The sequence below is a fragment of the Eurosta solidaginis genome, chromosome 2, assembly GCF_040869045.1.
Source record: "Eurosta solidaginis isolate ZX-2024a chromosome 2, ASM4086904v1, whole genome shotgun sequence".
NCBI lineage: Eukaryota > Metazoa > Arthropoda > Insecta > Diptera > Tephritidae > Eurosta > Eurosta solidaginis.
This window is the reverse complement of record NC_090320.1, coordinates 23,223,378-23,248,656: the sequence shown is the minus strand read 5'-3', so window position 1 is coordinate 23,248,656 and position 25,279 is coordinate 23,223,378. Positions and strand designations below refer to the sequence as shown.

General features: G+C 35.9%; 1 protein-coding gene across 1 annotated transcript in view; it reads left to right on the top strand.

Moving 5' to 3' along the window:
• Sema1a (semaphorin 1a) overlaps positions 1-25,279 on the top strand; it is a 678,660-nt gene that overhangs the window by 1,072 nt on the left and 652,309 nt on the right. The gene's annotated exons all lie outside the window — the stretch shown is intronic.

The following is a 25,279-nucleotide window of genomic DNA, read 5'->3' as shown; positions in this document are numbered from 1 at the left end:
GTAAACGTATATAAAGTAAAAAAACAGCTATTGCAGTTTTTTATTGTGAAAAATGTTAGACAATTCACCAACCAGTGGGAAAAATAATTTCACTTGCAAAGAGTGCCAACACCCTTAGCCAAAGCAAATGTCAAATTCTTCTTATAATTTGCTTGGAACAAAATTTGGGAGTTGGCTACTTTTCAATATCAGATGGCGCCAGTGTCGCTCATTGTACCGTTCTCCATAAAAATGCGTGCAATCTACTCATAATGCATAAGCTTGTTTTAAACTCATCTATATGAAAAAGTGCTTATGTGTCGGATCTATAAAGATCAAATATTTGTACTTGTTAAAAGTCTTGAACAGGGGTCAATTGCTACTACACGTACAAAAATATCGGAAGAGGTGTAAAAAGATGCGTCTTGACCTCAGTATTAATAATCCGGAAAAAAATTTGATTCCTTAAAAAAAAAATCAATGAAAACCCGAAAAATTACCCTGGGTCCCTCCGAAACCGGGAGTGGGATCTATAGTATTTTTGTGCATAACATCTTTCTGCATTGGTGGTCTTCGGCTGCGCTTAAAAAAAAATTCGCTCATTACCCTAAATCGTTTGGGTAAAAGTCTTGAACAGGGGTCGATTGCTAATACACGTCCAAAAATAACGGGAGAGGTGTAAAAAGACGCGTATTGACCTCAGTATTAATAATCCGGGGGAAAAAACATTGAGTTGTTCAAAAAATATTAATGAAAAACTGAAAAATTACCCCGGGTCCCTCCGAAAAACTGCGGTGGGATCTATAGTATTTTTGTGCAGAACACCTTTCTGCGTTGGTGGTCTGCGGTTGCGCTTAACAAAAATAACCCTGGCCGGTCGAACAATGGGATGGGGTCAAAATTAAATCCCTTTGTACACATAATTTTTTCCTGTGTACAACAACATTACAACAACCACATGAAAATTGCCAACTTCAACTGAAAATATCTCGGTACAGAGAGAAGATTGTTAGAGAGATTTTTCGTTTCCGCCTTCGGATTATTTTTGTCGAGGTTAATACGCGTCTTTTAACATATCTCCCGATATTGTTGGACTCCTATTAGCAGTCGATCCCTGTTATAGATTTTTACCATCGTTTGTGACGCGAAAAATTTCAAAATGTATGATTTTTCAAAAAGCTAGAGTTTGTGTAGAGCTCTTCGGTACGGTAAAAAATTATAACCCCAACAAGCCTCACAGTTATATTTCAAAAAACTCACTCATTTTCGTTAATGTCTCACAAGGTGTGTTTGTTTTTGTTGTATTAACGATAAAGACACACCCCTTTGCCAGATAAAGATCCGGTACGTTCTGGTAACAAGCACCATTAAGCTACTAGCGCGACCATCTCGGAACGATTATTGTGAGCACAATAAAAGTTCTAGGCCAACCCGCCCTAGTTCAATGAGGAACTTGGGGTGCCGGAGCCTCGCTTGCTAAATATTTGTATGATATATTCATATTAGTAACAGGGTTTCGCTCGCGTAGCTGAGGTTGACAATTGGGTTGCGGAAGCTCTGAAGCTGTAAATCTTTGCATTGCGCTTATCAACCTCTTGATTTTCTTATTTTAATAGGTAATTTTACTAAACGCGGTTGAATTAATTTTTGTAGGGTCTGATTTCACAGATAACTTAATATGTTTACCCTTATTTTAGTGATAACTGAAAGAATGCAAATCGAACATTTTTCGATAACATAAAGAGATTTCGATTTAAAATGTCGATAAAATAAACTTTAATACAAGATTTCCGGGGAAGCGGTTGGAAGTTTTGGAATAATTGCTTTATCGACTAGGAAATTCGGAACATTGCTGATGATGGGAGCTTTTACAGCTCCAAACTAAAAAGATGAGGAAGATAAACTAGGTAATGCAGTGGGAAGGGAAAATAAGAGAGGACGTTAGTCAGAGGAGAGGCAGGTATATAGGAAAAGTCGGAATCATGTCTGTTGGGTTTGATCGTACGGATATTTCATGTTTGTCTTAACGTTTCAGTGTCAGCCAGAGCTGTTTAAAATTAAGTTCTGATAAGCCAAATTTTTCTTTTTTGCCATCACTGAATTTCTCTGAAGCTCTGATTTTTGGAAGCGTCGTTGCTGTAAGACCTCTGCCGCTTTATATTTTTAAGCCAGCTACTTTTTCTGCTTAATTAGCCTACCTCTTCTTCTTAATGCGCCTTCGCTTCGTTTACATAGCTAAATGTTGGGTTTTGAGGCCGAATACTGTCGATCTCGAGTTTTCGTATTTCAAGCCTCCCAGATACTCATACGCATCTTCATGATATTGTTTCAGATCGTCAATTATCTCATTGACGTCCAAAGTCTGTTTTCATATTCCTTAGTTGTGTACAATGGGATAGCATGAAGATCTAGCCATTCAGTTTCGTTGACTAGAACTTTTCCATTTCCACTCAAGAAAAATAAATAAGACGCTTTCACAAAAGGAAATACAGACCACATGTGCTGTTTTCCTGCACGTTACTTCATATTTCAGAATAGCATCAATGTAATATTTTTGTATGATACTGAAAAAATTAATGCTGTAGATAAGTCTAGAAGCAACACTTGAATTTTTGAGGGCGAGTATTGTCAAATGAGACTCCATTTTGTAATAATGAGTTCACCTGTCTGATTTATTGCATCGTGGTATTAATATTGATTGAGACTCGGCATGATAACTTAAAAATCTCCTGTTGATAGTCTTTAAAAACCCTAAACCATTTGATTTTTATTAAACCTTTGAAGCAATTTTGTAAAAAGAAAAATTGTATATGGAAAGTCTGTCGAAAGCTTTAAACATGAATGTTCTAGCTCAAAGTTAAAAGCCGTTCTTAGTAAAACTTACAATTATATGAGAGCCTATCCAATCTGCGATCCGGGTGTATGAAAAGTGGTACATCTTGGAAAAAGTTCCTTTCAAAAATGTCTCATAACAGAATTTTATCGAACGCTTTCCTTGGCTGTTTAAAGAAATCGACAAAAATTACGAGGTTGAGCTCTGGTTACTTAAAGCCTGTTTCTTATAAAAAGCTATATTGAAATACAAAAATTGGGCATATTTTTATGCTGTCATTTAGATTTTAGTCAGCATTCTTTCAACTTTCAACGTTGAAACGAGCTTAAGTAGGATTTCTAATATTTTGGAAATTTTATTATTTTTTTATTATTAAAACAATCTGGCAGCATTTCATCGCGCAGCACTGGTATCTATCACTTTTTCAAGTTACACATAAGCGGTGTGGCAAAGCAAACCACTGAAAGAGAATAATGAATGAAAAATGCTGATAAGGCGATTGATAAGAAAAATAGTAATATGAGCGCCTTAATGTATGCTACATTTAAGTAAAGCATTTTGTTTCTTTCATAACTAAACCCAAATAAAAAAAATTTTTTTCATCTAACAAAATACATTGGAAATACGGCAAATCATTCCATTATGTTTTTGTTTGCATTTTGTTTGTATGTTTATTAAAAAGCGCTCTGCTGTTATCGGGCATGTTTTGTATACTCCACTCCAAGCTCAATCTCTCTCAGAGCACATCAGAGTTGTTTTCTGTTCCAAATGAAGTGAACGTTTCATTTACTGCGCATGTACGTTCCATTTCACAGTATTCTCTTTGTTAGTTGCTTGAAACTCTGAAACGGGTGCCGCCGACTGCCCATTGAATTCAAAGCAACTTTGTTTCTGTTTTGCAGTCTTTTCGTGAGGTAATGGCGCGCGCGATCGTGAAATAAATTGAAAAAAAATGGACAAAGTGTGTGAAAATTGTGTTACTGCTTGAATAATGTAAAAAATACTTTAATAAAAGTGTAAATTAACTAAGAAAAGTGTTTGTGAAAACGTTTATAAGAATTTTAATCAAGTGGTAAGTGAAAAAATGAAGAAAAAGCAAGCAAAAGTGCTGCAGTAAGCAAAATGCTTGAGCGTCGTTTGTGCACACATACATACCCACAAGCATACAACCTTAGAATGTGCTAATAAAATGTGTATTATTTTCTAAATTGTTTGCTAAAAGCATGCAGCAGCTTGTTAAATGTGTTTGCATGTATGTAGTGGTGAAGTAAACAAAATAAATTGTGGCAAATTAAATAATTTAATCACAAGTGTGGCAGAGGCGCTGAGGCATTTAGCAATGATGAACACTCAATTTGAAGTAATAAATTGTGGGAAAAGAGCAAAAAACGATTTGTTTGTGCGTGCATAAAAATGCTAATAAAGCTAAAAAATATGAAAAATAGTGAGGAAATTTAAATTTAGGAAAAATTTGGTGGGTTCTAAAAAGAGTTTCAAAATCTCTCAAACGCGCTTACAAAATTCTGCAAACTTAAAAAAACTCAATAGATTTTAATCGTTTTGCATTTGTGAAAAAGTGTGTATGCTGTTTAAAATTTAACAAAAATTGAGAAATCACAAAAAAAAAAAAAAAAAAAAAAATACATTTGTAGGTATGTACCAAGATTTATCAAACCCCTAAGAGTATAAAACTATGAGATACATAGTATAATTAAAAAATATATCAATATATGACAAATTTAGAAAAAAAAAACTAACAATAGATATGTAGTAACAATATTTGAAAAATATTTTTTTTTACTCGAAATGTTTAAAAATATTTGGAAATATCAATACAGTTTCATATTCCCACATAGCATATGGCAGATTGATTAAGGTATAAATCACCACAATGAGACATTTTCGGCTCCTTTTGACGACTAAAAACTGTTCAATCAATTCTGCGATCAAACGAAGACTCGAAATCGACTCCCTCTTATGAGTAAAATATAATTTATTGAAAAAGCAACAACAAAATGTAAAGCGGTCACAAAAAATGATTAAAATAAGATTCCAAATAGACCCTTAAATGTCTCGAGAAAGAATCGCGAAAGCTTTAAAACACACTTGAAAATTATTCCCACAAGACTCATAAATGATGGTAAATATGACTCGAAAAAGACTAAATACTGATTAGAGAGTCTTTTCTGATCAGAAAATGAGCGCATATATGCTTATTTTGATCATGCTGGAGACTCGAAAAAGACTCTAATATGATTAATAATTTCAAAAAATGCTGGGTGGGTTGCAACAGAGGCTTTTAAAAATCTAAAAGCACAAAAAATTTTCCCAAAACATTCTAGGATTAGAAAAGAGATAAAAAATGTGCAAAAAAACGGGCAAAATAATAGAATATTGAAAAAGTTAACAAGTTTTCCACCATCACAAAATATATAGGTAATAATTTAATAAAAAAATTATTACGAAGGGCGTCCAAAACTCATTAAATTTTACGAGGGAAATATAAGTATTAATTTCAAAGCTTCAAAAATCGTGAGAACTTAAAAAAATCTGAAAATGGAAAATAAAAATTATGTTAAAAAAATTAGTTTATCAAAAAAGTTGAAAAAAAAAAATATATTATATTTCCTATAAACACTGCATTTGTTATGAAAACAAAAAAATTGAATTTATAAACGAAATACATACCCTAATACTAAAAAAAAAAACGTTTCAATGATGTTCAAATTTGGAACAAAAAACTTTAATATGAAAAAGGGGGAAATTTTAAAAACCGAAAACAACAACAAAAATTTTAAGTTATGATAGTTATTAATTACTAGTGTACCCGACAGACTTCCGAAAATTGATTTGTCTACATTCAAAAAGTGAGCCACGTGTTACCTTTTTCTCCCTTTAGTTCTCCCTTCCACTTTTCTTATTATTATTTTGTGCATCCCTTATCTATATCACGTATTTCCCTTTCGCTGCATCTCCCACTCCAACTGTCACTCCCATCCCAACTTTCACTCTCACTCCCATTTTAAATCTCACCCTCATTCCCATTTTCACTCCAAATTTCACTTCAAATCCCACTCCACCTCGCCTATAATACATTTTTGATACCCTCTTCAATTTAAGGAGATAAAGCGAATCTAAATTTTTTCTTATAGGGGCGTGGCACCGCCTAACTTTTCAAGTTTTTTTCCAAACCGTCCTTGAAACACAACTAACAAAATAAAATAAAAGTATCGAAGTCGATCTAGCCATTTTTAACTTTAGCGAAACTAACGCACATCAATTTATTTATATATGTATATAAATTCATTCATGGCGGCCACCCTGGTGTGATGGTAGCGTGCTCCGCCTATCACACCGTATGCCCTGGGTTCAACTCCCGGGCAGAGCAACATCAAAATTTTAGAAATAAGATTTTTCAATTAGAAGAAAATTTTTCTAAGCGGGGTCGCCCCTCGGCAGTGTTTGGCAAGCACTCCGGGTGTATTTCTGCCATGAAAAGCTCCCAGTGAAAACTCATCTGCTTTGCAGATGCCGTTCGGAGTCGGCATAAAACATGCCGTCCGGCCAATTTGTAGGGAAAATCAAGAGGAGCACGACGCAAATTGGAAGAGAAGCTCGGCCTTAGATCTCTTCGGAGGTTATCGCGCCTTACATTTATTTTTTTTTTTATATAAATTCATAAAAAAATTAAAAATTCATAAAAATTATATTAGAAATTCTAATGGAGATTTAACATAAAAAATTAAAAACAATAATAAATATCAACACAAATGTTCTAAATATATTGCATATAAAAAAAAAAAAAATAAAGAAAAACTGATTTAGTTATGATAAATAAAAATATATATTCACAGAACATTTAATTTAATTTTTTTTTTTAATTTATGAAAATTTAAATAAAATATTTTGAAATGGAACTAAAAGATGAAATCAGAACCAAAGCGCATATTTAAAAAAAAAATTGCACATTGCTGAAAGCTTAAAAAAATAATTTTAAATAAGAAACATTTGATTATTTATAGCCATGTATGGAAAATTGTTTATATGAAAATTATAAAAAGTTTGATAAATATGAGGAATGTTTAAATTTAAAAATTGGAAAAAACTTGAAAATATATAAAAAAATATAAAAAAATGTGATCGAAAATAAATTCTAATATTAAATGCAAAACAAAAAATTAACAAAAAAAATTCTAAATTGGAAGATGCGGCTGTATAGAAAAAAAAAAAACGTTAAAAATCATCAAGCAGTAAAATTTGACTAGCAAATTCTGGGAAGTAGAAAAAAAAAATTTCTAAAATAATCAGTGAAAATTGGAAAAAGTCAAAGAAAGCATACATACTAGAGAAAAATAGATGTACAAAGGCTTGTATGTTGTTAAACTTTTTTTCTAAAGATTTTGAAATTTAATTGTCTGATGCCAAAAATGTAATAAATTATGCTAACAAAAAAAAAAAAAAAAAACAATTTAGATGGTTTGATAAAAAAATAAAAACTAAATATTAAAATTTGCAAGTTTTGGAAAACTGTTTTGTTGTTTTGTTTTAACGAAGCTGTTATTAGTTCGTAATAAAATTTTGTCATCAGAAATGAAGAATAACAGGAAAAAAATATTTATAAAAAAACATCGGTAAAACATATTCAATTGTTTCCTGAGGATGATCTCAGAATGAGATCGAAATATCGACAAATTAAATTGAAATATAAACATTTAAACTGTGTTTCAATTTTTTAAACTGCCTCGAGCTCATCAAAATTTAATAAATTATAATATTTGAAGGCAAATAAAAATATTTTTAAAATATTTATAAAAAAGTGAAAAAAAATCGTGAAAATCCAGTAAAACTATTTCATACGTTAAATTTATACCAGAAAATGAGAAAAAATTCAAAAATTTTGTGTAAAAAAATTGAGAAATGCTTTAAAAAAATGTTAAAAATTGTAAAAACTAAAATACTTTTTGCCAAAAAAAACTAGACATTTGAAAAACAAAAAAAAAAAAACTGAACAGACAAAGCAAAAAATAATAATTATAACAAAAGTGCAAAAATTTCCACAACAATGTTTCAGAAAAATTTAAAACTTAAAGAAATTTAGAAAAAACGTAAGAAAAACCAAACAATCTTAAAAATTTAAAATTAACGAAGATAAAAAAATGTGTGAAAAATAGCTATAAAAATAAATTAATCCGAAGCTAAACATTAGTGTTGGATACTTTAACAAATTGCTCAACTATTTATCTCCCAAACGAGCAAAAGAAAACAATGAAAGATTAAAAATATTCTAATTGGACAGAAAAGAATAAAAAGGCACAGTTTGATGAACTTCGCTAGGCAGGAGCTGTAGTCAGGCCGTGATTTTCAAATATGATGTGGAAATTTTCCCATTGATTTTTCGTTTCGTCTTACATACGTTCCATTTAGACAGAACGTGAAAGGAGAGGAAAGGGATATGCAGCGGTGCGGCTGCTCCCAACTGTACAAATACATACATGTATGGATTATGTATACATATATATATATACAAATATATATATATATACAAATCGTTAAGACATTACTTAAAGATTTCGTGAAAATATTACTTTGCGAAATCGTTAAGGCTTTTCTAAAAGATTTCGTAAAGAAAGTTCTTAACAAAATCGTTACGACGTTTCTTTACGAAGTCGCGTCAACCCTGTCATACAAATTTCTTTACTACTTCCAAAGAAAATCGGTTCCGATTTCGGCAAATTCTTTAGACACAACTTAACGATTTCGAAAAAAAGTCGGAACAAATTGTTTAGTGGGTAGTGAGTGTTTCTCTGGTTTTCTACTCCGATTTTTCGTTAGTAGTACAAGATTGATAATTTGAATTTACGCCTTAGCACTATTTTGTGCAACTGTGTATATATGTGTGTACTGTATATGTGTATTTTTATTTTCCTCTACATACTTGCATGTGTGCTCGTATATTTTATGCTTGTTAAGTAAATGTCTCAAAAAAAAAAAAACAACATAAGTTTTATGCTCCTAAATTGTGTTGTATATGAAATGGAATGGAGAAGGGTTGGTATAGCGACGACGCATGTAAGGTGCATTCATTCGAAACGCTCAGCCAAGAGTTTGAGCGTCTGGGAATCCTAATGCGGAAGGAATGTGAAATAGAAACAACACAAACAAAAAACAAAAAAGACGAATTAATCTGGCAGACTTGATTTTAGATGTTATTTTTAGCGCAACAACAACAAAAATGTATGAGGAGCGGCATTCCCAAACATTGTTTTTTCTATTTTCTCTTTTGAATAGTCGTCCTAAATGTTATCTACAGCTGATAAAATGAGAAAAAGAATTTTGTGCTTGATTAAAATTTTTTTATTCAATTTAAATGTGTGAATAATGTGGCTTTCGTTAAAGTCTAAAGCGGTGGTCTGTACTTGGGGAATGCGCAAACCTTGCGACCTTTGACCTTGAATATGCAACAACGCTGCCAAGCGATTTCTTGGGACTGCTTATCTCAAATTTAAACTGTTAGGCCTTTTTTCTAACAGTCAGCCAAAAAACAGTCGTAAAAAAGGGCTACGATATGGCTATTCTTCCAAATCCGAATTTTTCTCATACAGGACAGACTATTGCGTCCAAACCTTCGAAAAGGTATGACGTTGGCGTCGTTTCGTCAGGATATGTTATTGATGACCGTGCCGAGCAACGAGATTCCTTTGACCGGACGTAGAAGGAAGACAGTCTGCTGGATTTATTGAAATTCTGATTGGTTGTTGTGCTATGGCCGTCGTAATGAAGTGGTAGCATGTTTGGCATACAACACCGAAGATTCTAGGTTCCATTGCCGTGCAAAGCAACAACAAAAATTCAGAAATAAGTTTTTTCTAATAGAAAAAAGGTTTTCTAAGCGGAGTTTTTTTTAATTAGGAAAAAGTTTTTCTAAGCGGGTCGCCCTTAGGCAGTGATCTGGCAAACACTCCGAGCGTAGTTCTGCCAAGAAAACCTTCTCAGTGAAGTAAGTTCAGCTTAATTGAGTTGGTCATAAGTACATATTTCGGTACCAGCTCAATTGTAACTCAAAATATTTATCCATGTTCGAGAGCGGTAGGAAATGTGAATATATTCTTTTTTTCTTGATACGATTCTTCAAGTAGCTAAAGCTCATGTTACCCTTTTGTATTCAGTATCAAAAGAGCTCTTCATGCTGCCCAGGCGCGCATCCCCTACCGAAGTCCCAACACCACAACCTAACCTAATTTAACAGTTCCCTGACCTATTCTAGCAAATGGCGCAATAGTGTGACGACCCTATTTTTAATTCTGGTACACTTTAGTTTCAATCTTGGTACACTGGTTTATGTGAACCCAAAAGGCAATGAACGTTCGTGGTAGTATAACAGAATGCTAACCGCAGAATATACTGGATTCATATCTGACAAAGGACAGCCCTCACCGAAGTCTTTATAAAACATCTAGGTCACATCCTGCCAACTTTCAGAAAAAATTAAAAATTGTAAATCTTAGCGTTTCTTGCCAATTGAACTTTTAGCAGCTTAGTTCACTCAAAAATACTTCCCAGTGCATGCACATAACTCCAAGCCTCTCCCTTGCTATTATTAAGTATTTTAAGTACGGGCTCTTTACCTTATTAAAATAATCACTTTGATCTGATTCACAAAAAACTTCCCATTAAGTTTTACTAAACAAACCAAGAGGACACATTTCCAATGAACAAAACCCAAATTTAACTAAAAATATCCACACAGTCTCCTTTGCTCGCTTCTCCATTTTTTGTGTGCATGTATTGTCGGCTACAATCGGTAGCATACCGAGTCGACCCAACTAGTATAATAAAACCAAATAGCGGCAACGGCAACGAACCATGCATACTTCTGCACACTAACAAACATACATGAATATATATCTTTAAACGCTCGATTGTATGACTGTATGTGTAGCTGAATGTGTTTATTGTAGTAGCCTTGTTCTCGTCCTCGCACAGGACATTCCACTGTTAAAGTGATGTATTTCTACGTACGTACATATGTATATATATCTGGGTATGTAAATATGTATATAAAAATATTTGTATGCACGTAACTACGTGTGTGTATGTTTATATTTTGCTGCTCCTACCTTTTTCGTCCTTTAACATTCGCATAGTTGTTTCGTATTGTATGTTTACATAAGCATTGAGACTAAAAACACAAAAAAACAATATACATACACACATATTCGCTTATTGAGGAGACATTTGCATACGAACATACATACATACGGACATACACATATGCACATCTGTATCTGTCAAAAAATCCTTGCCACGCAGCCAACACAACTATGCCGACGAAATTTTCTAGTGTTTTCACAGCAAACATCCTTTTGACCACTACATATGTTATATGCGGCCTCTCTCTGTTAGTCATTCACATGTGCTCTCTTTAAACAAATAACCTCACTTATGTATGTACTTAAATCCTCCAAAAAAATGCAACTCTGTGTCTCTTACATTCTTCAGCTTTTAACACTATCGTCCACTTTGCTGCGCATTTTTTCTTTCGCTTTTCCTTTTCCACCGTTTGTTAACCTTTATCCTCATGCGTGTTCTTCCCTACGCCTCATTACATTCCTTTTCTGTGTACGCTTTTCTCTGCTTTTGTGTTTTGATTTTCCTACATTTTCCGGGCGGTTAGTCCTATTCTCAAACGTTTCGTTTTCGCTTTTGTTGTTAAATGGGCAGCGTTTTCATATTCAAGTGTTGTCAAATGGGTTTTAATTTTAAGAGAGGATATCATGTGGGCATGTAGGAAAAGTTTGGAGGGAAAGCATAAGTTATACATCAATGACAGAGGCAGGCGTTTATTATCGTTTATACTTCCAAAAGACATATACTCCATCATAGATTACCAAAGACATATGCTCCATCATTAGGATATACACTTATCGATCTCCCTTTAGGTACAAACCAGCCAAAATAGAATATTTCTCGAAAGCAGGTCGGTTACTTGAAAGATATATTTCTACTCCGTTTTTACCCTTCTGAACTGTTCTTCTTGGTTACATATTACTTGATAGCTAGTCCAGTTAAGATTCAGAAGAAAAAGTAGTTGTCTGGTATAGTAGCCTAAGCTGTAAATTCTGATATTTAGGTTAGTTTCCCTTGGCGTACGTGCCTCTATACTAGTTTCAGTGAACCTTTATTATTCTAGAAAAAGCGCTGCATTCTAGAAACATGTGATCTGTAGCTCTATCTGTACTGTCGCGGAATCGGTATAAGCGATTCCAAAGCCTATTTTACGAACAAGGGAAGGCTCCTGTTAGAATTTCTGCTATTATATTGAGGTTGCTCTTGGCAATCCAACTGCCTGTATCCATTCCGCCCGTACTTTTTGTAATTTGAGCTCCTGTTAAAATGTATGGGGATCTATAACACTAAGCGCGACCTATCATGGACTTTCCAGCTGTCGCCTTTCCAGTTAATCTATAGTGCATGAAAGTTCTCACTGTTATATGTTGGTTCGAGGGTCCACACCGATTCCAACCGGGGTCTTCAAGAATAACTCTAGAGGCATTCTTAGATCCAACCGCAGTGTTGTTGATATTATTCTTCGATAAGTAAAAGATTGGGAGCTGAGTCTTTAACTATATTTACACTAGGGGCGATTGTTCTATTATATTGTGTAATGAAGCTAGCTCGACCAGTATATCCAGTATATCTATCGCCGCTATTTGCGAAGGGGTCCCGCTTTTGAAACCTCTATTGGACGAATAGACTGACTGATCCCATTCCTTCGCTTCGATGGGGTTGTTAAAGCCACAATAGAGATTGAAGATTGACGCAAGGCCGCTGAAATGGCGGACGAGCCCATACACGTCTGCATCGGTGGTCCCAAAGTAATGGAAGAGGTAGAGAATAAACAAATACTACAAGCTGCCCGATCACTGAAGTGTTTTTCAGGCGGAAGTAGTAGGTGAGGCCGAAGTAGTAGGAACACTGGAGGAAAATAGCTTGAACTGCAACTGCGTACATTTTTGTATTGACAGTAAAGCAGTATTAAGGCAATTATCTCGCACAGCAAAATATCTAAAAGTGTTTTAGATTTTAAGCAATCGCTAGGAAAAATGGGATAGCTAGAAATATATATGTATCTACATTGGGTCCCTGGACATATGCGAATAGATGGAAATGAAAAAGTGGATGAGCTAGCTTCAAAGGGCGCATATCCTGAAGCTGGTACCGTAGACGCCCCAATGAGATTGGGCGAAGGCGAGAGTTGAAAATTCTGGACCAAAGCGGGAGATGCGCGAAACCAAGCGCTGGGCTGTCAAGCGTCGAAAATCATACGTAGGTCGTACAACGTTAGACTAACAAAATTACTCTTATTAATAAAAAGCAAGGATTGTTTGCTCATGACATACGTCACGACTGCACACTGCCTTTTGGTGTCATATGCTTTTAAATTAGGCCTAGTCAGTGATAGAAGATGTAAGAAGGTGGGTTGTAGGTGATCGTGCACGTGCTCGTGCCCTGCGCTTGTCAGGCTAAGACTCCAGCTATCAGATCTAGAGAAGCAAGTGGTATGGGTCTATAAAGCTGCGAGAGAAGCTCTAGATGATATTAGGTTGAGGTGCAATTGAGTGCGCTTCACCACATGATGATCTTCTAGAAAGGCATGAATGCAGGCCTTGATGGTTTTAACCTCATGTTATTCATATTTGGTTCACTTTAGGTAAATTTTAAGTCTATATCTTATTATGTTATCAAATATTTCGAAAACTTTATAGGGCCTTTATTATTAAATAAAATTAGGCTGAGGATGCAACTTTTTCTTAAAAGTTATTAAACTTTCCTGCTGAAAAGTATAAAATATCAAAGATTAACAACACAACACTTCTTTAAAAATTTCCAATTAGATGCAAACTCTCTCCTCCTCTCTTACTTTCCAACTCGCTCTCCATTTTTTTCGGCCTGACAATCCCTATTGCATTTGTATGCGTATAGTTTCGTTTCGCTGCATTTCATTTCCACAAAATTTCACCAGCATAATGGCACACCAAATGAACCAGTCGAGTTTCGTACTTCCAGTCAAACAAACAGCAATGCAGCTAAAGTCTAAGCAGTTATATGCAAAAAGAATAAACAAATATCCTTAAAACTTAAATACACACACATCTAAGCAAAATGAAATGTTGTTATATGTGTCTTGTGTTTTTTCTCCTCTCAACTATTAAAAATGATTGTGTATAATGAAAAGCTATGAAAAGTAGCGATAATATAAAGAATAAGCGTATGCGCCTAGTTGTATGCTTAGAATGTTTGTATTGTCGGGGTATTTGTCACACTAAAACTATGTCTCGTTGTCATAATAAGTGATGCTGTTGTTTTAAGAAAAAGTGTTGCAATAAGCGAAAAAGTTGCTATTAGCAAGAAGATAAAGTGTGAAAAAATGCAAAAGCAAAAATTAAAAATTTTGTGCATTTCTTTAGAATATTTTCGCTTTTGTTACTGTTTTATTACTTAAGTGTATTTGTGCTATAGCGGCGTATCTTTTTTCTATTCATTCTATATACATACTTAAACTTTGTTGTGCTTGCTTTTGTTGTGTGCAGCCTCCTACCGCCCTAAAATTTGCGATGTGTTTATGTCTGTATTGTGAAGGAAGCAGAAAAATCGCTAAAAGCAGGCATTTAAAAGGAAAACAAAATAAATGCATTAAACACATTGTTTGGTATGTGAAAAGAATAAAAATTTAATAACAAAATAACAAAGAAGCTATAAATAAAGATATAGCTAATGTTGAAGGCATGAATTGAAATAAAACCGATTAAAAAAAATTAAGCAGTACGAGAAGAATTTAGGAAACATTTTCGATAGTAAAAAAAGACTAAGAAAAAGATAATAATAATAAAATAATTATAATATTAAAAGAAATGTTTAAAGCAATCTAGAAACAATTAAAATGATCCAGAAATATATAAGCAACTAACATAACCGGCAGACGTTGTTCTGCGCTAAATTTGGTCTATATGCATACACTTTAATAAGCTTTTTCCGTCTAACTATGTCCTCGCCCCTCTACACTTTTTCCTAATCTTTGTATTCGTATTTTTCGCTTCATCTATCTCCATCTTCGTCTCATTCTATCTCTTTCTCAGTCTCCTTCTCCTTCTCTCTTTTCTCTTCTCTCAAGTTTTTCTCATTCTTCTTCATATCTTATTGCCAGTCCCAGAGGGTGGTATGTATTTTGTTCCAGTCCCATTCCGAGTCTCAGTCCCAGTCCCACTACGAGTCTCAGTCCCAGTCCCACTCCGAGTCTCAGTCTCAGTCCTAATCCCAGTCCCAGTTCGTCTCTGGTCTACTTCCCGGAAAAAAGCATCCTAATTAATAATATTGGCAAATTTATATACCAAATTTCTGGCAAATCGAATAGGACGTATGTAAATAGGTATGTGGTTATTATTAATTCATGTCTTTATTTCGGCTTCGCATGCATATTTATCAGGTTGGTGCGACTAAATCGAATATCACAATGAAAATTACTTTAAAGCTCTCAGCAACAGCTTTCATTTCTAGGGGTATCCGGGTCCATGTTTTGGCCTATATCTCGAGACCCTAGTCACCCAGCGGTGTAAAACTTACTCTGCACTAAAGCACACATCAGCAGCTTCAATTTGATACCCATAATGTAAAAACACATTCTAGGTGTATCCGGGTCCACGTTTTGGCCTATATCTCGAGACCCTAGTTACCAATAGGTATGAAAACTACCGTGTACTAAAGCACTCATCAACAGTTTGAATTTGATAACCATAATGTAAAAATACTATCTAGGCGTTCACGGGCCCACGTTTTGGCCTATATCCCGAGACCCTAGTCACCCAGGGGTATGAAAATTACCCTCTACTAAAGCACTCATCAACAGCTTTCATTTGATATCCATATCCTATAAACACATTCTAGGGGTACCCGGGTCCACATTTTGTGAAAATTACCCTCTACTAAAGCACTCATCAACAGCTTTCATTTGTTATCCATATTCTATAAACACATTCCAGGGGTACCCGGGTCCACATTTTGGCCTATATCTCGAGACCCTAGTCACCCAGGGGTATGCAAATTACCCTCTACTAAGGCGCCCGTCAACAGCTCTCATTAGATATCCATATTCTATAAACACATTCTAGGGGTACCCGTGTCCACGTTTTGGTTTATATCTAGAGACTCTGTGCGTCGATCCTGCTATAAACTTCGCGGAGCCCGAGAACTGTCCAACGAATGCAAAACCGTGGAAATCGGTTCGTGCGTTCTGGAGTTATAGCGTCAGGAAGGAAAACCCGACTTATTTTTATATTATAGATGACGACTGAATAAATTTTAGAAGATAGTGCGTGAAATAATAAAAAAAAATATTAAGACGAGTGAAAACTTAAATATTAAAACAAAAATAGAAATACCTAAATAGATGGGGTGACATAAGGTCAACTGCCATAAGATCAATTGACCTTATAACCACCTTAAAACAAAAATATATCAGCAAAACAAAAATATAAATAACTAGGTGCGGTGACATAAGGTCAACGGCCAATTGAGCTTATGACCACTTTAAAACAAAAATAGAAATAAATAAGTGTGGTGAAATAAAGTCAACGGTCATAAGGTCAATTGACTTTGTGACCACTTCGAATGAACATAAGTTCAATAGGCCTTAAAGTCATTTTATAGGCTATAAAGTCAATTGATTTTAAGACATTTTTAAATTTGACTTAGCTGCCGTTTAGAAAATTTCAATTTTACTTTTTGACCCTTTCGGAAAAAAGTTCAACAGAAAGAATAAAGCTTTTAATTGGAATATTTCCCTTTATCGAAAAGAAACTCTCACCAGACCTGTTTATTATCGGATTTTTTACGGAAATGGAACCAGAATAAAGTAAAAGGCGTTGGTATTGTAATCATTTGACGTTGTGACGCCGCGTGGCGAAAGTGGAATAGTGGCGAAATGAAACTGTGACACCTAAGCAATCGCATACACCCATAACATAATATCAAACAACGAATTCAGAGTCAGACTGCTGAATAGTGTGAAATTCGCGTTAGCACCTCTTTTTAGACCAAGAGGACATATAAAAATTGTGAAAAAGTTGGTCTTACTTTCGCACAAGGTTGCGATTTAGTAATAGGAAGTGTGTTTAGAGACTCGCGGCAGCGCAACAGGACACATTTCGAGATATTTATTTTCTAAGACCTGAAATCTGGCATAGGCCAAAGATAATATAATATTAAGCCCCGAATACCCAAGTCATAATCGCGGTCAGCACCTCTTTACTGTCCAAGAGGTCGCATAAAAATTGTGTAATTGTGAATCGGCTTGACTATCAACTCGCCTCAATTCTTGTCAATAAGAGCCGCAACCAGAGACCTTCCTAGCCCAATCCTTTATAGTGTCCTAGATATATAACTATAGAGGAAGGCCTGAACAGCTATCTTATACATAAAACCAATCCAATATCTGACTCGGCCCACTTGCTCATCATGTCCATATAGCACTGCAGAACTCCGCGCAGTATACCCAGTAATTTATTCGTAACAAGGAATGCCCTTGCTCAATTTTTAAATTCCAAATTTTCGCCCGAGCCGCTTCTTTATTATATTCAGAATTAACTCCACTGAGAAGTCGTTTAAAAGTTGTTCAAGTTAATGTCTAAATCACGCTGCGAAGCTTTTCTGGTCACAATTCAGAAAATGTAAGGGGTGGGGTGATGTAAGGTCGACTGCCATAACGCCAATTGCCCTTATCGCTTATGGTTTTTTCGTGAAATGGCATAAGGTCAATCGTAAACCTTCTAAATGGCTATCAAGTCAAATTTAAAAAGTTAATGAACTCAATTTAAAGTGTTCATAAAGACTATCGTGCAATTTGAAACGGTCATAAGCTCAATTGACTTTATAACCGTTGAACTTATGCCACCTCGCCTGTCCATATGGAAGAAATTTTGTTGATAATGAAGCAAGTGACTGTGCGTGAAAGGAAAACTTAATTATTTCATTAAATCAAATTGTGATTCGATTAAGTTTCTGTGTGAAATTGATATAACTCGATATAAGAAGTTTTGGTTTAGACAATAATAATATTTTTATTAAAAAAATTAAAAATATTTGTGGCTCGTAAAAAAATGCAAGAAATAATGAAGACTTAAAACTTTATTTACAAAAAAAAAAAAAACAAAAAACAACGATCTGCTCTTTTCCAACAAACGTGATTGTGTGTTAAAACTTAATTCGACAAAAAACTACAACTTGTTTTTAGTGACTAACAAATTACAGCAATCGCCACAAAAGTGCTTTTATTTATAATATATTAATCATTTATATAAAAAGTATTTCTCATATTTGTTTATTTCTGTTCTTTTCTCTTCCCTCATTTAGCTGAAACGGAAAGAGATTAATTGATTGAGCAATAAAAAAAAAATGCAAACACCGTTAAAGTGAAAAAAAAAAAATTGTTGAAAAAAGCAGAAAAAATTGCAGTGAGACAAAAAAGAATTAACAACAACAATATTGCACAATTTTATCATGCACACATACCTGACTTGAGTGCAACAACTTCAAAATGTGCTGGCGCTATTGGTGCAGTGTAGCTGAAGTGATATCGCTCTGCAGTTAATACCATACGCACACACACATGTAACATTCGTGCCTGTGTACTGTGTTGTGTAAAAATAAAAATTAAAACTTATAAAATAGCAGTATCAAGTTGAAAGGATCAAAAAACATAACAACTGAATTCCGCTTATAAGCGGCGCAGTTATTTTACATACATTTCGCTTTTGTCATTTTACAAAACAAAAGAAAACAAAAAAGAAAGCAGCGCATAGAAAAAGACCCCTTACTGTTTTTGTTATTGGTGTTGTGCATTATTATCTGTTATTATTTCCGTTCATATATGTAGATATATCCACGGTTCGTACCCTACACACAATTCGTTTGTTCCGTCTCGTCGTTCGTTGTATACCGTTAAATACTCACCACTCATCGTTCGTTGTTTACCGTTCATCGTGCTCGTTTCAACTCGTATTTGTCACAGTCAAAACTTTTGTGTCGCGTCTCGTCTCAGCGCCCGTGGCTCAGTCAACCGTAAAAATTTTTTTTTGCTGGCTCTACACTCCAACTGTGTTGTATCCTAACGCGCCGTCTCTTGTCGTGCGCTAACAACAAAAACAGCAACAATATATTTAAACAAATCTTTGTGTCGTACACGTGCCTCCTGCTGTCTCTAGAGTGTATTACGTTTTTTATCATTATAACTGTAACAGCACTTGTGCTATTCTTATAACATTGTTCGTTGGCGCGTTTGTCCTCGCGTTTTACACTCCTGCTTCCTCGTCAACTCAACAACACAAAAGGTTGGCAGACACGGTGTTCACCTTTAACGCATATGTCAGCATAAAATAAGTCTTTTCAGCGCTAGATAGATAAAAGCGCAGCAGAAAGACAACCGAGGACCCAAAAAGGAGCTCAACAAACTTGCAAAAAAAAAGCATCGCGTAACATTCGCGTCGCAGCAAAACAAATCATCTAACTCACACACATGAAGCACGATACAACAACACTATTAATATTACAGAAAAGGGATATAAATTTTGGTTATATTCCAAAATACATTTTTAAGTATTTGCAAGAACGCTCCGCCAACATCGCCAACGTTACTTTGGCGTCAGCAGCGACTGTTTGTTCGTGGGGTATAAACGCTTGCGATTGGCATGTTGTTGGTTGGTTACTAGCCGCTAGCAGTCAGTATCAACTTTATGCGAATACATTCGATGTGTTGGAAGCTCGCTTAGATACCAATTTTTTAACGTCGCGTCAATGCTGCATTTGGCAATGGTCTTTGTTGTCACCGATATCGCAGCGTCGTAGTGTTTTCACATCAGCAATTGAAATTCCATTCAGCACTCCAAACTGGCAACTTTTATTTTCCTTTTCGGTTTTGCGACATACAACATTTGCAATGTTTTAAAAAGGAAAGGCAACAACAACAAACTGCAGATATAATTACAAAAAAAGGTAAGTTTCACTTTCTTAACGAAATTTTGCTTGTGTGTACTTTTTTTGTATATAATTTTGAATAATACGAGGGTCCATTGACAAGAGCGATACTCATGTTATGGGGTAGCAACTAAAAATTGAGATTCTCTATTTCTGTCCGTAATAACTTTTCCAATGGTTTCATTGTCAAGTCCTAAGTACCTACTCAATTGCCGCACTTACTCCTAAGTCTTCATAAACTATCCAGAACACCTGTCATAAAAAGTGGCTTGTCCTAGGTTAGGTTAGGTTGAACTGGCCGGTCCATGAGGACCTCACATAGACTGATTGAGTCCGTAGTGTTACCAGAAGTTTGTTTTGACGACCAAACTGAAAACCCCTTGCAAAAACCAGGACCTATGTTATAAAATAACTCTGTCCTCTTGGCAAATACTAGAAGCTTCCTAGGACTTAAGCCACTTGCTGCCTCTAGATCTGACAGCTGTGTGACTCCTAATAGCTGGAGTCTTAGCCTGGCAAGTGCCAGGGCCGAGCACAGAACGTGCTCGATCGTTTACTCCTCCAACCCGCACTTCCTACATCTGCTATCACTGACCAAGCCTAATTAAAAGGCATGTGACGCCAGAAGGCAGTGTCCAGTCAGAATACCCGTCATGAGTATACAGTCCTCTCTTTTTAATGATAGAAGCAACTGTGTTAGTCTAAGGTTGTAAGACCTACACATAACCTTCGACACTTTACAGCCCCACGCTTGAACCCACGCCTTTCCCGCTTGGTCGACCATGTGCACCTCTCGCCTTCGCTTAATTTCGCCCAATCTAATTGGGACGTCTACGGAGAAAGCTTCAAGGGATGTGCCCTTTTTAGCTAGTTCGTCCGCTTTTTCATTCCCATCTATTCCCATATGCCCTGGGACCCAATATATATGTATGCTTCTCCCTGTCCCGATTCTCTCCAGAGACTGCTTACATTCTAACAAGCATTTAGATGCTGTGCTATGCGAGATAATTGCCTTAATTGCTGCGTGACTGCCAATATAAAAGTTAACACGGTTGCAGCTTAAGCTATTCTCTTCCAGGGTTTCTACTGCTTTGGCTTGTCCTAAAAACTGAGCTGTCAGAAAAAGTGGCTTGTCCCAAAACCTGAACTGTCCCAAAAAGTGATATCTCCTAAAAAGTGATCTGTCTTAAAAAGTGGCATGTCCTGAAAAGTTACCTGTCCTAAAAAGTGATCTGTCCTAGAAAGAAACCTGTCCTAAAAAGATACATCTCCTAAAAGATGACCAGGCCTAAAAGGCGACCTGTCCTTAAGAGTGACCTGTCCTAAAAAGTGACCTATACTAAAAAGTGACCTGTATAAAACGTGAACTTTCCCAAAAAGTGATCTGTCCTAAAAACTTACCTGCCTTAAAGAGTGAATTGTCCTAAAAAGTTACCTCTTCTTAAAAGTGATTTGTCCTACAAAGGAACTTGTCCTAAAAAGTAACCTCTCCTAAAATATGACCTGTTCTAAAAAGCTACATGTCCCAAAGAGTGACCTGTCTAAAAAGTGAACATCCCCAAAAAGTGGTCTGTCCCAAAAAAAAAACATGTCAAAAGAAGGCCAGTCAAAAACAACAAACTGTTGTAGAGAGTGACTGGTGGTAGTATGTAGCCGACTCCAAAAAGTAACCGGTGCTAAAGAAATAAATGATCTCCAAAAAGTAACCCGTTATTAAAAAGTAACCGATTGCAAAATAGTGACCAGTTTTGAAAAAATTATTTAGAGCTGAATAAAATTAACAAGTTTTGAGAAGGTAACCAATTCCCTAAAAATATTGGGTTCATAAAAATTAATGAGCTCCGAAAAACTAAAATATTACAGACAAAAAACCAAGAATAGGCTCCGAAAAATAAATAAATAGTCCGTTTCTAATAAAAGCACCAGCTCTTACAAGAGCGTTTCTAATAAAAGCACCAGCTCTTACAAGAAGTACGGTTCTAATAAAGCGACCGTCTCTGTCAAAGAGTCTGACTCTGAAAAAGCTACCGGATCTTATAAAGAGACCGGCTCTGAGAAAGGATCGGCTCTTAGAAAGAGATTATCTTTTTAAAAGAGACATGCTCTGGAAAAGAGAACGTATAAAAAGAGACCGGCTCATAGAAAAAGAGCGGCTCTGACAAAGACACCAGCTCTGAAAAAGGATCCGTTTTTTCTCTTAGAAGATTGGGTCTGAAAAATTATCGACTTTAGAAAGGCACGAACTCTGAAAAAGAGACCGGCCACGAAAGAGAATTTGGTTTTAAAAACGACCATATTTTAGAAACAGACAGGCAATAAAAAAGTAACCTGCTCTAATAAAGAAATCAACTATGAAAAAGCGAACGGCTCTGAAAAAGATACCGGCCCCTAAAAAATACCAGTTGTATTAAAGATGGCTTAGATAGTATGGAGATTCTGTGAAAGTAACCGATTACGAAAAAGTATAAACTCAAAAAGTCCAGTGCAACCAGACCATGTTGACTCTACGTTGACGTCATCGTTCCTAGTGAAATAGTTCACAACTTGTGCTTGTAGAATCGAAAAACTAGACGAGTTTACTTTAGCTGAATATGTCGCAAGGTAGATTGTACCGTGTATTTCTAAAATGTTTATGTATTCTGTGGCGAAACGCCAACTTCCCTGAGCATTTAGAGGCGATGGTGGAACTGTTTCCTGTTTTATATCTGGCACCATCTTAAAACTTCTGCTAACGAAAACACTGGAATCTGGAGTTCATATACAACAGTATCGTTGTCTTGACACGCTAACGGTGTCTTGGTGGTTCCTTTTAATTTTTGCCTAATGCCATCAACGTTCGCAAGTCCTATACCAGTTAACCCCACGAGCTTCTCAACTATCCCTCGTCGTATTTATAGATAACTAAAACTCTACCTTTAAGCAAATCCTTTTATTCAGAGCTTTTAAGCTCATCATGTCAACCTTGCTATGGTGCTTAGTCCACCGTTGACATTTTTTGTTTACTTTCTGCTTACTCATCGCGTATAGGTAGTGAGAGTTTAAGTTGTATGTAAAACGGATTTCGCCATAAACATGGTATGATTATTTGGTCACCAGAAATGCGATTAATGGCTTTGTGGTTTTGCTACACAATACACTTTGTTAACGACCCATAAAATGTCACTGAGAGTATGAGGGAAAAGTAGTAAGTACGATTTTTTTCTAACAAAATGCATATCCAAACACAGGTCATTGAACAGGTTAGGAAGTATTTAGGATTGATAAGTAAAATTCTTTCGAAGTCACCGTATGTATATGACGAAATGGAAAGTTATCCTTGACAATTCTCCTAACAGCTTTATGCCATACACATCTTGGCGCCCGAGCAGTTTTCGAAGGACTCTCATAGTATGTAGTGTAAAACTTAAGTAATGGGAGCGTTACCAAACTCAATGCCTCAAACTTGCAGATATAAAATGTAATAGAAACAACAAGAAGGCATTACAAAGGCACCCCTAAAAGACGTTGAGTAAAAGTTAAGTTGACATGAATAATAGTCTGGTTGGAGGCCTCTGGACTAGGTTAGGTTAGGTTGTACTGGCCGGTCAATAAAGACCTCACATAGACTAAATGTGCCCATAGTGTTACCACAATTTGTTTGATGACCCAACGGACGAATTGCAATCAGGTGCCAGGACTTATGTTATAGAATAATTTCGTCCTCTTGGCAAATATTAGAAATTTTCGAGGACTTAGCTTAATTGCTGACTCGAGACCTGGCAACTCTGCCGCCCCTACTAGCTGGAGCCTTGACCTGGCGAGCGCAGGACACGAATACATAACGTGTGCAACCGTTTCTTCATGTGCCGCCAGAAGGCAGTGTCGAGTTGGTGTGCCCATCGTAAGCCTAAATTCTTCTCTCTTCAGACATACGAGTCATTTTGTGAATCTAATGTCGTAGGGTTTGCAAATAATCTTAGAAATTTTGCAGCTCTGCGCTTTTGTTCACACCTTTCCTGCTTAATGGATCATATACAACTCCTGCATTCTTTTGATTTCTCCCACATGGATTCGGACGTCTATCGTCGATTTAGCAAGTACTGCACCTCCTTTGTCAAGACATCGGCCCTTTCGTTACTTTCTATCCCTTTATGACCAGGAACTCAGTATAGATGTATGGTCCGGCCTGAGCGAAGTTCTTTCACCGCTTCTTTGCATTCCAGATCACTTCATGATGAAGTGCTGTGCGAGATTTTTGGCTTAAACGCCGTCTGACTATCTATATATATATTGACGCGACTGCAGCTTAAGCACGCTTACTCCAGAATTTCTCCAGCTTTCTGCAACGCTGTAATTTCCGCCTGAAAAACGCTACTGTAATCTGGCAGTCTATAGGATCTACTTATTTCTGGATATTTCACAGTATACAGCAGACCCGACACCTTCCATTAACTTAGAACCATTCATATACACGTGTATAGTATGTTCTGCCATTTCTGCACCCTGGCACTAACCCTCCGGCTCAATTGTGGCCCCAAGATCACTTTCGAAGCCAATTGCGATGTGATTATTTTGAAGCTTAACATGGTGCCGATCCAATTTGTTAAAGCTAGATGAACTTCAATAGAGTTGAGACTGTCGATGATTGCACTTTTCGAGACATTATTGAAAGCTCCGGCAATATCCAGAAAAACACCTAGGGGTTCCAGGGCTTTCTCTGTTCATGACCACCCTATGCAATGCATTATCGACTGACTGGCTTGGCACGTTAATGAAAGTTGATATGTAAGTTCCTGGGCACTCATCTCAGATCGCTATTCAAAATGAACGAAATCGGACTATAACCACGCCCACTTTTTCGATATCGAAAATTTTGAAAAACTGAAAAAGTGCGATAATTCATTACCAAAGACGGATAAAGCGATGAAACCACTACCAAGGTGGATTGATTTTATGACGCAGAATAGAAAATTAGTAAAATTTTGGACAATGGGCGTGGCACCGCCCAATTTTAAAAGAAGGTAATTTAAAAGTTTTACAAGCTGTAATTTGGCAGCTGAGTATGTAATGTTCGGTTACACCCGAACTTAGCCTTCCTTACTTGCTAAATATACGACTCAAGATTAGTTGAAGTTACTATTACGCTCATAAATCTCATCTTATGCTAGCAGCACATATTGCGGAGTCAATACGCCGCGGAAATCGATATCTTTGTTGATATTGGGGTATATCGCTGATGCCTAATTCATCAGACGGCAACGCCGCGGTTATGAGATTTGTTTTTTTGGTGAGCCTGTAGCTTGCTACATTGCGTCTAACACTCTTTCGGCTACCTAATTGATGTTTGCTTTATAAGTTGCATGCTTATTTTTGTAAGGTCTCTTTGAATTCCTTTGCTTTCGCTTCCTAATATTTCGATTGTCCGACGTTGCTTAAATATGGGCGCCTAGACGATCTTAATCA